The 13,534-nt window shown below is 36.2% G+C and overlaps 1 protein-coding gene across 2 annotated transcripts in view; it reads right to left on the minus strand.

The window, feature by feature from the left end:
• Positions 1 to 10,713, minus strand: part of LOC111051707 — a 514,958-nt gene extending 504,245 nt beyond the window's left edge. For both annotated transcript variants that reach the window (XM_039438213.1, XM_039438219.1), the window contains exon 1: positions 10,354 to 10,713. The gene's annotated coding sequence lies outside the window, so the exon portion shown is untranslated. The remainder of the gene's footprint in view (positions 1 to 10,353) is intronic.
• Positions 10,714 to 13,534: the final 2,821 nt, after the last annotated feature.

The following is a 13,534-nucleotide window of genomic DNA, read 5'->3' on the forward strand; positions in this document are numbered from 1 at the left end:
CATGAATTAATCATCCACCACTATATTATAGAGTACTACTCTTCTGCTTCCGAAATAATATCAAGGCAGATAGGTTCAAATTAACAACAGTTATAATATATAATTATTGTACTGTATAATATAAAAGTTATATTTCAAATTCATACGATATCCCAAATCGAAATGTATAGATAGGTTATGTCACTATCACTCTTTGAATGAACAATGAAAAAAATATTTGAAATGATTATTATGAATAACTGGAGTTCACGAAATCAAAAGCAATAAATCAAAAAAGCCTGAACTTTCAATAAAACAGGAAAGCTTAATTCGAAAAACTTCTATAATTCTTCCAATGCTTATATTATATGGTTTTTCAGAAAGTATTGAATTGAAAACCCAATAATTATCTTGAACATTGACTGTAATGCTAAAACAATACTACAAATGAACTTCTCAAGAAACTTGCAATTTATTCACTTGAGTATTCACTCTAAGATATAACTCCGCCTATTCAACGAAGTAGGATTAGGAGTCGAATTAGAAGTTTCGAATATGAAGTTGCCGTAGTAAGTAGTTTCATGCGAATTCAGAACTGAGTTACATGGCTTCAATTCTGCTCAACATCTAGATTCTAGATAGTGTGGACACTGTAATATAGTGAAGTGGAATCCATCTGTAATACCTCGAGCATTGTTGAGGAAATGGAGAACACAAACTACCCTGGACAAGTTGATTTATGCATGAGCCTAACCTTGCAGAAATTCTGGAGTAGAACTGAGACAGGGCAATAACCGGAGGAACTGTTGCAAGCTCAACTATACTCTTGGGGAATGCCAGAGGGACTGCAAATTTACGAATAATTCACGACTTGCAGCGTTACTGGAGAAAATATCGGAACATCTGTTCTGTGCAGGCCTCGGTTTCTGTTCTTTTGTCTAGCAAGCCAAATCTTGTTCCCATTATCATAAAACACGAGTTCCCGATTTCCAAACAGTAAAACTACGTGTTTATTGTTCACCAAGTAAGTACCGTTCTACCAAATTTTCGTTTCATCTTGATTTTAAAACAAATTCAGGGTCAAATATGTTTAGAATGTTTCATCGTTCTTCATTCCGCCATTTCATGAGTTCAAAATCCAAAGATGTGATCAAAATGAATCAATTTTCCAGACCCACCTTCATCCTCATCGTGCACCACAGTCATTCACTCGCTTACAGTTCATTCTTCTTGATAATCATGAACTCATTCAATCAATAATGATGATGAATTAATTGAATATCTGAAAACCATTCAAAACCATCTGAAAGCCAATATATGAGAACTTATAATTCAGAATAGCAGTGTTTACCTTGAAGGCCATTTTTCACTTGTAGATGATACTATTATAATTCGATGTAGTAATGTAGATCAAGAATCCTTTAGAACAGTAGTCTTATTATGTCTAGAAAAGTCCATGGCTTGAAAAGTGAGCATGTGGTCAGAATTTTTATTATTACCACCAACTAAAAAATTGTGATTGATTTATCACTAATTCAGTCACAACGTTCTTAATAGAAGCATTTCTCAATTCGAATCACACTAATGATACAACATGATGAATAAATGATCACAATAATCATGGTTCGTTGATTGAAAATTGAGTTTCAAACTCTACTCCGTACTACATCTGGGTTTCAACTAGTCTATTATTTTGGAACAAATATTATTCGTTCGAATCCCAGAAGAATTCAAACCGAAACTCGTCGTTGGGTTGTCGAGGAAATTGGGATTGTGCGGTGGATGCTCTGATCCATAAATTGCAAGCTTCTGTTGTTTCGGTGCTCAGCTATTTTCCATCCTCGTTTGACATGGAGGCATGATTAACTCTCCTCTCGCATTACGTGATATTTAGCCGATATTGGCCATTGAACTAGATTTGGATTTCATATCCGTAACAAGTACGAGGAAAGCAAATAGTGGGCGCTCGATCCGTCCCGATCAGATGAAATTCAATCGCAACCTGAATTGCGAGCCCAGCTCGGGGTAATAGCGCTAATGCAATCCGAGCGTGGCGATGTCGTGTCTACTCCAAGTAATTAAGCTGCATATCGAGAACACGATGAACAGCGCACCAGGGGACAGCTCATTTCCGCACAGTAAAATGAGAGCTCTTATTCCACACACGTGCACCAGTATCACTCGAATAGACCAGTAGTTACTATCTGGATTCATCCTTGGAACTTGGGTTCCCATTATTATTATTATCATATTCTATTTCTGTTTGAATTGTTCCATGATAATTGAACTTTTGAAATGACATAGAATATAGGTCCGCGTATATTATTTTGATAGTATACAAATCCCAGCTCCAAGTGGTCCACACACGTGAAATGGATTGTGATTATTATTTCAATAATTATATTCTGAATTCCCGATCCGATTTCTCAGAATTATCACTCAAATGTACAATAATATTGATAATGCTGAATGCATTATTCAGCTAGGATTGCGTTGATAATTCTGTTCAGTCAGTTCTGCGATGACAATATGAATTTTCCAGCATAACCACAATTGGTCCAGTGCTCAGATTATAATTCCTTATCGATCCTATCACTGAAATCCAACAATCCAATCTTTTGAAATTCTAGTTAGAAAATTTAGTGCATAGAAATACCGAGCCATTCCAGTATAAAACAACTTTTTAGATTTTTATACAGCTATAGAACTTGAATTTTCAAGTTGAGAGTCTCCTTTTCCTCTCAAACAACAAGAGATCACTTGATCAATAATACATTATCACTGTAATGATTCTTAATCATTGTAGAGCACTAAGCTCAGAGTATTTTGAACACTATAGAATTCGATAGATTTTTTAATGAATCAGTAGATTAGACACTGAGATCCCTTTGGAAGAAAAAAATTATATCATGACCCACAATCACCCAGCTGAGTTACTTAATTCAATTCGCAACAATTTGTTGTGAACCAAATTCAAATTGATTAATATCTATCAATAGTAATTTTGAGTTTAATGATACCATGATTTGAACGGCCTGCGCTCTTATCATGAATTTATCAATGATCATTTGATTCTGATCACAGGATATGAATTATCATCACCATATCTTCTGAAAAAATTAACTTCGTTTGTGCATCCTTCATTAATTAACTAGTGTTCCAAGTGGATTTGCCTAACTTAAAAATTAGTGAGAATCAGTATTGATCTAGGACCACTTGTCTACAAAACGATTTCAAGATACAAAAAAAAATCACAAACCCGTATGGACCCTACAGGTTTCATGAACTTGTATTCAATTATCCAATCTATAAAACTGAATCTAGGAAGAGGGAAGGAGCGAGGAGCACCTCAGATTCAAGAGGAGCACCTGAGCATTCCCTCCAGGGAAGAGGACCTGAGATCTGTTCATTCTCAGATAAATACAGGAAATATTATTGAAAACTCATATCAATCATATTTGAAAAATTTTATAGACCTACTTTGGTTGGTGCTGTAATTGTCGTGATGCAGAAGAGCCGTCTAGGTTCGGCAAGATATGAAAAGGCAGTTGATGAGTGAGTGAGGAAGGAGAACAAAATGCAGCAATCAATTTGTGGAACCTATCAGCCTAGCAACAGGCCAGGTTTGGTTTAGAGCGGAGAGGAGAGCGCAGTGCTTAGCGTACTTTTACTTGTAGCAATGGTGGGTTAGTGCTGTGCTCACTACTAACCCTGATCGATGTGCGCACCTAAACAACGTCAAGCGAAATTACGCTTCGTCTTACCCGAGAAGCGAAAGAGCGCCATTCATCTTTCTTAGGTCGGCTCTTCGCTCACAAGTTGGCAAGGAAATTTCCACATCACCCCGAAAACTCCTCAATGGAATCGATATCCCCACCGATATTGTTGCCAGATTCATAGGCTGCACGTTTTTATTCCCACCAGCAAGTGTCATTTCGGACCAGAAATCACTGCACAAAAAGCAAGTTGAAGTTCTCAATAGGGTGTTGGGCTTTTATATTGGAGCTCGATATTTATTTTTTGTGGAAGCATTCTTCATCTGACCCACTTTATTCAATCTGCTCTCACTAGGCTCGCTTGGAAGACATTTCACGACAGAGATATATTTTTTCTTTTCAACAAATCTGTGTCTTAAAAATTTTGCTTTATTTCCTCATGACAAATAACTCGAGCTAGACGTTGTCAACAGTAACACATTTTAAATGATCATATGAGTTAATGATCGCAACAAATAATCAGGCTCACGAACCAGAACAAACTATGGCTTGCATTGAATGACTTTGAGAAGAGATCAGTGTTGCCAAATTGTGCGATATACATCCTCGGCTGTACTTTTCATCGATGGAAAATTCAAGGTTTAAGAAAATGTCTCACATTTAGTCCCAAGTGCGATGGGCATTCTCTTACATGCATGTAATATATGCCCTCTTAGCACTGTAATACATGCATGACTCGAAAACCGTTCCTTGTTTAAGGAAAACCATCCGTCTATATTAATAATTCATTATTAATTTCTTTTGTAACTACAAGAATATTTACATCTCTATTCTCAAGCATGAATTGAAACTTTTAATGCATAGGCACAAAAAAACGCTACTTAGTGAAATTCACTGAGGGAATTTATTGTATCGATTGTGTAGAACAAGGTAATGAGTGTTTGAAAACTGTGATTTGGATTTGGAGAAAAAAGAATAGTTAAGTTAACAGCTGGCGAGAAATCAAAGAGAAATTTCTTCGTGTGGATGGGGGATCCTGTTCTGATTGAAAAGAGAAAAGAGAGAACGGGAATAATTGAGCGTCATTCGACCTTGCTACCTAACAATAGAGCAGGACAGAGCGAATATCTTCGATGAAATTTTGTAGTCGATTCACTCTTGAACATAAACCTTGTATCTCTGTCATGAAATAAACATTTCTAGGTTTTCAAATATTTTCTAATTGATTTAATGACCGCACTTGTAGTGGAGTGCTTGTTTATAATAAAATTCCAAATTTTTGAAATTGAGTGCCAGTCTATTGTAAATTTCCTTATAACTTTTTAGGATGTGAATATTTCAAATATTGCTTGAACCTTTCTACGACTGATCAACTGTTTCCACGAGTTCCACTGTATTACTACAATCGAATTGATAACCAATTCCTCACAATTGAGTATGAAAGATAGATTGCCTACATTTCTGAAGCAACCAGTCTCATAACGATATTTCTACTTAACCAACGCCTACTTCAGTAGAATAAGAGTGAATGTTTAGCTTCAATCTCACTCCTTTTTCTTGAATATTATTAATTCATATTCATATAATAAGAGTGTTTAAACATAATAAAGTCTTAATCCAGTTATAAACATAACTCTTGGAGAACATAGTCCACGCAAATACGATTGGTATTTCATGTGGTTTAATTCTAGTCAGAACATTTATATATTTTAATGTATGACAAGGATCAAACACGGTATATGAATATCATTCTTAGAGGAGCCTGTATCCTCATAAGTTCGCCACTCGCTCCAAAGTGATGAAATGTTTGTTTCCACCTTTTCCTGTCATCGGGCAGATTCTATTCAAGAGATAGTCTAGAGAGGAAGGCAATAGATTTTCAAAGGGTTATTCCTCATCTGTGATACAATTTACTAAAGACAAAGAAAGATGAGGGCACGGATTGTGTCAGACTTCATCTGTGGGGAGCGGGGAGAGTGACAGAATAACAGGACGAGGCCTTATAACGCCTACTGTGCCTCGTCGAGTGTACATGAGACGCAGCGACTCACTTTATCAAATATAGAGAAATGTATACTACTATGGATGGGACGATGCTTTAGACCGGCAAAAGCTGACGGAGATGGAAAAGTTGTTTTGGTACCTCTGAAGAGGATGAGAAGACAGCAGAACAGGAAGATAAGATGAGGAGGACGATGATTGGTATGGATGGGAAAAGAGCATGGAGCTGCTTCAAGTTATGAGAAAGAACTCCCTCTTCCACCAAGCTTTCATAGCAAGCCAAAAATATTTCTCTCAATTTTCTTCCCGGAAAAAGACTCATGATATACACAATGCGTGTGTATATGCGAAATAATTGATACTGGTTCGGGACAAAACTGTAGAACAGAACACTCGAAGTATTGTGAAACACGTATCCAACATTACAGTTACTGAGTAGTATTGTGAAAAATGATTCTCTACATGATATTGACAGTCAACACTTCAGATCTGTCACAACGTCTTCGTTTTTGTTGAAAAGTTCTAGAACAAACATTTTCTGGTTCTCCAAGGAACGATATTTTTCCAACTTGAAAGATGAAGAACCTATTAGCTTTATCTTTGAGGGGGAAAGAGTAGACCTATAACAGCAAATGATGGGAAAGATAGGGAGATGTAGGGAAAGATAAGCTGTGACGAATCACGCATGTAAAAATAACATTCAAAAATAACCGAAGGTTTCTAGCAGCTTCAATATTCAACCCTGAGAGTAGCAGTGACCTTCCAAAATACAAACCAACTACAAAAAGAACTGAAACTTTGTTCAATCTATGTAATGCATGCAAGCAATGCAGGTTCGAAAATGGGAAAGACTTTTAAAAGCTCAATGCATTAATAATTCAATAGCTTTCGTACATTAACTTCATGATAATCATTATGAATCTTTTGGTTGAACCTGAGTTAGACTATTGAATTTTTAGTAAAAAATTACTTTTCTGAAAAGCTATATTTATCAGCTCGTGTCCATTTGTTTAGTTCATCTGTTTGAGTTAGCATGCAAGAATAGCGTATTAAGACAAATGGCAGATGAATTTATGACCTGATGTCTGCAAACCCATAAATCAGCCACATGGGAGTCATCAAACGGAATCGAATCTCATTCATCCATGTTTTTATCTGCTAAGATCGTGACATGGAATAGAATTAACTGTCCGTTCAAGTCTGACTGCGAAATACTCAATTTGCTCATGATATTTGAGAAGTTTTGTGTCCCATTTTCTCTTTTCGATCGCAATGAAAGGATATTCCATGGAACTTCACGATACAACTATAATGGGCGTGTATTATTCGCTTATTCCATAATTCGTCCACATCATTCAGATTTTCTTCTTTCACTGTGATATTTTCCATTAATACTTCATATTTTCATTCCTGCTTACTTTCACTTGCATACTCTCAGTTACCTTTTTACTTCTCACCTCAGTTTTCACTGAATCACCACCAATAATTTGAGTAGAAAAATTATTGAAAACTTTTTTTGAAATCTGAGATGATATTTGATTCTGAGCAATTGAAAGTCAACCATATTCATTGAATTCGAATTCGGTTAAATTTTTGTATTCGAGTGTATTATTCATTCAAAAAACTATGTCTTCCTCTTTCAAAGTTGCAACTTGTTACAGTGTGCCAAGCAAATATTGACTTGTCAACAGGAATGACAGCTCAAACAAAAAAATTTAAGTTATTTTCTATACATATAAAATACGCCTAAGAAATTTATCACGATTTTTTTCCTTGAAAATCATCAATTTCTTTGTAGTTATTGTAATTCTTGATGATGTTGTTAGCAAGTAATAAGTGAGCCTCAAGAGTAGAATTGGAATATTGAATGCACCAATATATATCCACATACACTACTCCTTGTAATATCGGATGTGCTCGCGGTGTCTGATCATGAGATGTAGGATGACGAATGCACAACAGGCGATAATTTTCAGACGGCACTCACCTGAGAGCAATTGGCGAGTGAAGGGTGTAGAACCGCCGAGAAGCCGAAATAGAAGACTGTGATCAGAAGCAGTGCCGGTACCCGCTGTACCAGAACCAGTGTTATGAATAGCAGCGCGCGTGAAGAGACAATGAGTTGCTGCTGAATAGAATATAAAGGCTAACAGCAGAGCGAAAGCTTCGACTAATGAAAATTGTAAATCAGATGCAAATAGAATTTCCTGCTGGCAAGCTCAAGATTAAGCTAAAGGGCCTTTGTGCACGGCGGAACACGGCGCTGCTAGACGCAGTACAGCGATCACCTTCATCATCATCTCGGTCTGTGTTTAGTTTGCAGGCGCTGGTTAGGCTACGAGCTTTGCTTGCTATCTGATAAGAAATGAAGGCCTCAAATTGCACAGAATAATAATTGAGAAATTGCGGAGCACAGCCATTATGAGTGGAAACCTTTGTTTGTGGAATTGGAATTATTGTAACCATAATAGAATTTCAGTAAAGCAAGAGTAAGCTGAATAATGATATTTTGTGGGATATGGAATTGCAAATTTTTGATAAAATGAGTATCATGGAATGTTGCAATTATTAACTTTCTAGTGAATTAGGAATTTTATATCAACAAACATCAACTTTGGAAAGCATGTAAACCCTCTAGTAAATCATGATAAATATTTCAACAATGATACTTTGGATGGTAATAGCGTGAATAAAATGATCGCAGAGTTGATAGCAGCTGTTGAGACAATGAATAAATAAATCATCATTAGCTTAGTGAATGTAACAATAGTTTTATTTTATACTCATTTCAGATAGCTCTTAAAGAATGTTCAATGATTGTACTCTTATTCAATCATTATTAATATTGGTCCCATATTAATGGAATGTTGGGAGGCGGTTTGACACAGTGGTCGCGCTGATAATCATCATGCGTCTGCTACGCTTGTTGGGAAGGTGACCACTTAAGCCAACTCCTCTGAATATGATTCATGAGTTGAAAAATTGCTTCCAGGTGATTCGGAACTCACCTGAAACTGTGAGTCCACTCATCTCTTATCATAATCCGCCTCATTACCCACGCACAAGTCTGGAGCTCATGTGGGCATCACCCTCAGCAGAAAAAAATGACTACAAATATTATTTTCATTGTATTTCGATTTATAATTTTCTGACATTTTCAAAACTATAAAGGATCCATATTTGTACGATAAAAATCTTCCAGAAATCCTCAATGGCACTTGAATAGATTCGAATAATATTGATTGAAACGAGCTACGTAATAGTTATTGAAGAATTTGAATAAACAATAAAATCCGAGGGTGATAAAATCATAGCACCATTCTATTATTTCTCATGATAACAATAAATTATTGATATACGAAGTTATTCTCATTTATTCTTCGATTCCATTTCTTTCTTCTTATATTTTTCTCTTTCTCTCTGGCTGATTTTCAATCTTATATTATTTTCAGAGTGATCGAATTTAATTGCAAAGTGGATCGTACTCTCAGTACGTTTGTAAGCTACACTATCATGAATTCTGTATATCTGAATTGTAATGAAGTTCATAGTGAATGAGCTGACTGTTTATATGTGTTGAGTTATATGTTCATTCAGATTGTTTATATGTGATGACCGTCTTACTTATTTGAATTGTATCTAATGGATCACCATCCTCTAGTTATGTGTAATGGAATCACGATATTTGTTATTTTGCTTGTTTCCTTCGATTGAAGAAATTGAAAAGAGTGTCTCCGAGTCAAAACTTTTTCTATTTTCACATCTGATGTTCTGTCATATAAGCCTGATAAGGATTAAGCTGTTAAATTTTATATCGCATGAAGAAGGCACAGCTAGGTAATTTATTCAACATTGAGAAACTTTCCGTGTGATCAGGAGGTCCGTGCCCATCATTAGTTTCTGTTCGTAAATCTTGATTAATTACTGAGTTTGGAAGTGTTTCGTGCTACAACTTTGTTCAAATTAACATAAGTCGCTTCTTAAAACGATCCTTCTTCCAGTGGGGTAGAGGAGGAATATTGTTCATCATAATCAGGTTCATGCTGACTGATGAAGAAAGATGTATTTCAGGAAACTCTGATTTTCTTGGAATGAAAAAACGGATTTTTTTTCTCGTTTGAAGCTTCTCCTCCCACTGAGAAAATTGATTACCTCGAAATCTAGAAGTAGTATTCAAGCCATCAATCATGTTACGAATGATCTTGAAAGAACATGTTAAACTGAAATTGATGGCCTTCTTTTTTCCACTCATTGAATTTTTTTTATCTTTCAAACGAGATTGGAATCTGTGGAAATTGATACTTGAAGCTTGTGTCACACTTTTTTCATTCAATCCATATTCTTATCCAGCAACAGAATAGCTCTGACTCAAATTTTCATTTGTATCTCGTCTATCTTCCACTCAGCATGAAGGAAAGTTATTTGAATCACGGGATATATGATCATAATATATGACAAACTTCAACTAAATGAAAAATTAACTTCCCATATTATATCAATTCAATTTTCATGTTATCAATATTATCCTCTGTATAACGTGAAAAAAATTACAAAATTCTCAAAAAATCTTTTTTAATTTTGTTTCAGGTGGTATTCAACTCTGAATTAACATCCACTTCATTTCCAATTATAATAAAGTGTATGTCAATCACTTTACCTGTTCAGAGAATGCAGACGAAAGTTTCCGCTTCGGTAATTGATGAGTTGAGGGAAACTTAAAATACTTGTGAAAAAATAGCACCGAACACTAGAAGTCTTCCCGAACTACGTAGACACTCTTTCAACACATTTTGAATTGAGTCAATCGATCATTGTTGAGAAAAATATTGTTTTGAAACGGCCGCTGGAAATCGAGAAAGCACTGATAACGAGTTATCGGAAGGTGAAAATGCGCACAGTCTCACAGATGCTGGTCCATAACTGATCTTAAAGTGAGGATCTCGTTGGCATCAGGGTGGCCAACCTGTCGCGAAGGGGAGACTGACTGTGCGCACAGTTTTCCGTTGCCAACACAACCAGCCACTCCCACGTTCCACGGCACTTGAGGCGATACCATTGTAGCCGCATACCCCTTCTGCTGCCAAGAAAATCCTTCCAACTTATCGCACCTCTTCGGAAAGGGTCACCTTGTTCGTATCGCTTAAAAACGCTCGTTTCCTACGTTAAATAACCTTCCTATGCGCCGGCAAAGCCCATCAGCACACCTCGCACACAATCTCCCCAACGACTTTGGAATAGTCTACCATGAATAATCGATGTCATATTCGAACAACGATGCAACTGAAAATCTTTTAGTTGCTGTTGTACACCTTCAACAAAACGATTCTCCCACATGAAGTGAAAAGTTGGAATATTTCCTTTTTTGAACTCACTCTTCTTTATTATACTCCTCCAAATTAAGAACATCTAGGCTTCCACATTTATTGCAATATTACAGAACGACAGCTGCTTAACACGCAATCGTAATTTCGAATCAGGAAGATAATCTTTTCGATTGATTGTTTCCAAGAATAATTCACCTGAATCTCTCTCATCTTCACCCGCTTTTAATTTTAAGGTTCAATCTCATCTTGAAGACTCTTAAAATGTTCATAAGAAGTAGAATAAATTCAACCTTATTAGAGGGAAGTAGTAGCTGTTTATAAGAATTGAACTCATAGCCTAAATAAAAAAATATAAAACTTCAATGACAAAGATACAATTTATATACATTAAACCTAGGAGTGACCAAATCCCCCCCCACCATCATCCAACTACCACGACCATGGTCACACCCTTCTGTATGACAGATAGCTCCTCTCCCTCCCCCCTCATAAATTGGAAAGGTCAGCAGTCTGCGCTGAACCCCCTACCCGCTGTGGGCACCAATGTTGACCACAAAATGATTTCACTACATATTATGATGATTACGCAATATTTTATAGCACTACCATGCTATAAAGTATTCCTCAAAATCCTTACTTTCCTGGTTATTTGAAACAAGATCCGAACTCAGTTTCAGAAAGATTATGATCAAATGAATGTTCCACTTCCCCCGAAAAAAAGAGATTCTAAAACTCTCTGAGGAAGAAAGAATGTGCGTCTCCAGTTGTTGACCGAGCGAAGTGAGGTCTGAGATTCAAGTCGACGGTTTGGCATTTCGTTTGAATGTTTGAATGTTTGAATGTTTGAATGTTTGAAATTTGAATGTTTGAATGTTATGTTGCGCATTTACGGCAAAACGCGGTAATAGATTTCCATGAAATTTGACAGGTAGGCCTATGTTCCTTTTTTAATTGCGTGTCGACGTATATACAAGGTTTTTGGAAATATGGCATTCCAAGGATAATATAAAAGGTAAAAGAGCCTTCTTCATACGCCAATATTAGAGTAAAAATCTGGTGTGGCGCACTCACACAACTTTCCTTGCCGTTACGAGAATTGATCACCTGACGTTAGTGCGATCACCTGACGCGCATCCCAAGTCTACTATTCTGAGATCTGAGCCAGCTGGTGACAGGACTAGAACGCTGGAGACACACTAGGTCTGCTATCTCTTCATAGTGAATGATTTAATAGAATCAACAGTTGCCAACTGTTTGCAATTGAATATACACATTTTCTCGAATTTCGAGCTTATTTCCATTTTTAGGTGAAAAAGTTTACAAAACATTAGTTGTAGAGATTTTCATGCTCAATCCTTTCCACTTGAATTTTTTTATTCAAATTGTATCTGAAGACTGATAATTGGGAATCTAAAATCAAACTTTGCATAGATGGGGCGGAGCTCCTGAAATTTTTACAGATATGAAAATTGTGGCAGTTGATAGAGCTTATCAATGACTATTATAGGTATATATCTGATCAAAATCGTTGGAGCCGTTTTCGATAAAATCGCGAAAAACCCTTTTTTTGACAACATTTTCGCCATTTTAGCCGCCATCTTGAATTGTATTTGATTGGAATTGTTCGTGTCGGATACTTATAGTGTAAGGACCTTTAGTTCCAAATTTCAAGTCATTCCGTTAATTGGGAGACGAGATATAGTGTACACAGACGCACATACACACACATAAAGACCAATACCCAAAAACTACTTTTTGGACTCAGGAGACCTTGAATGAAACGTATAGAAATTTAGAAATTGGGGTACCTTAATTTTTTTCGGAAAGCAATACTTCCCTTACCAAGGAAAGTAAAAATCAGACTATAAAATTATTCATCATAAATCAGCTGACAAATGATTACACAGATGTGTGGAGAAGCCAGTCTATCGCTGTATTTCCATAAAGTCTATAGTTTCAATCAGGTACTTGTGGATGAGAATACTGCGTGAGGTCTACTGTTCACAGAACTACCAGTAATTGTAATTTAACCGTTCAAATATAATCAAGATGATTATGAATTGAATGGAGCTTTCTACATTCATAGATTTCTGAATTCTAGTAAGGTGCGTCCCCATCAGTGGTAAAAGTGAATTGGCTACAAATGTTAACAAGACAAAAGTAAAATACAGGCGTGAAAGCCAATCTATTTCGTCGTATCATTTCACCTTTGAGATATGTTTCCAATATGCTACTCAGTATTGCTACTATGAAAAAGAATGATTACATTGAAAAATTTATCAATTAGTCTTTTATTCTGAATTACTCATCGTTATGGTGAGTAGTCACATAAAGATTTGGTTCCTTTGTGATAAGAATATGAGGCCTCAAAGTATAACACCAATCTCAACTAAGTGGTGGACGTAAACACTCACTTCGATATATGGGAGATAAAGCTAGATGTACGTGTTTGATCATAAAACAGATGCATGAGGGATGCAGAAAGAATGTAGATGTTGGAAATGGAACGCTAGG

Source organism: Nilaparvata lugens, chromosome 1 (genome assembly GCF_014356525.2).
Source record: "Nilaparvata lugens isolate BPH chromosome 1, ASM1435652v1, whole genome shotgun sequence".
In the NCBI taxonomy this organism is placed as follows: Eukaryota; Metazoa; Arthropoda; class Insecta; order Hemiptera; family Delphacidae; genus Nilaparvata; species Nilaparvata lugens.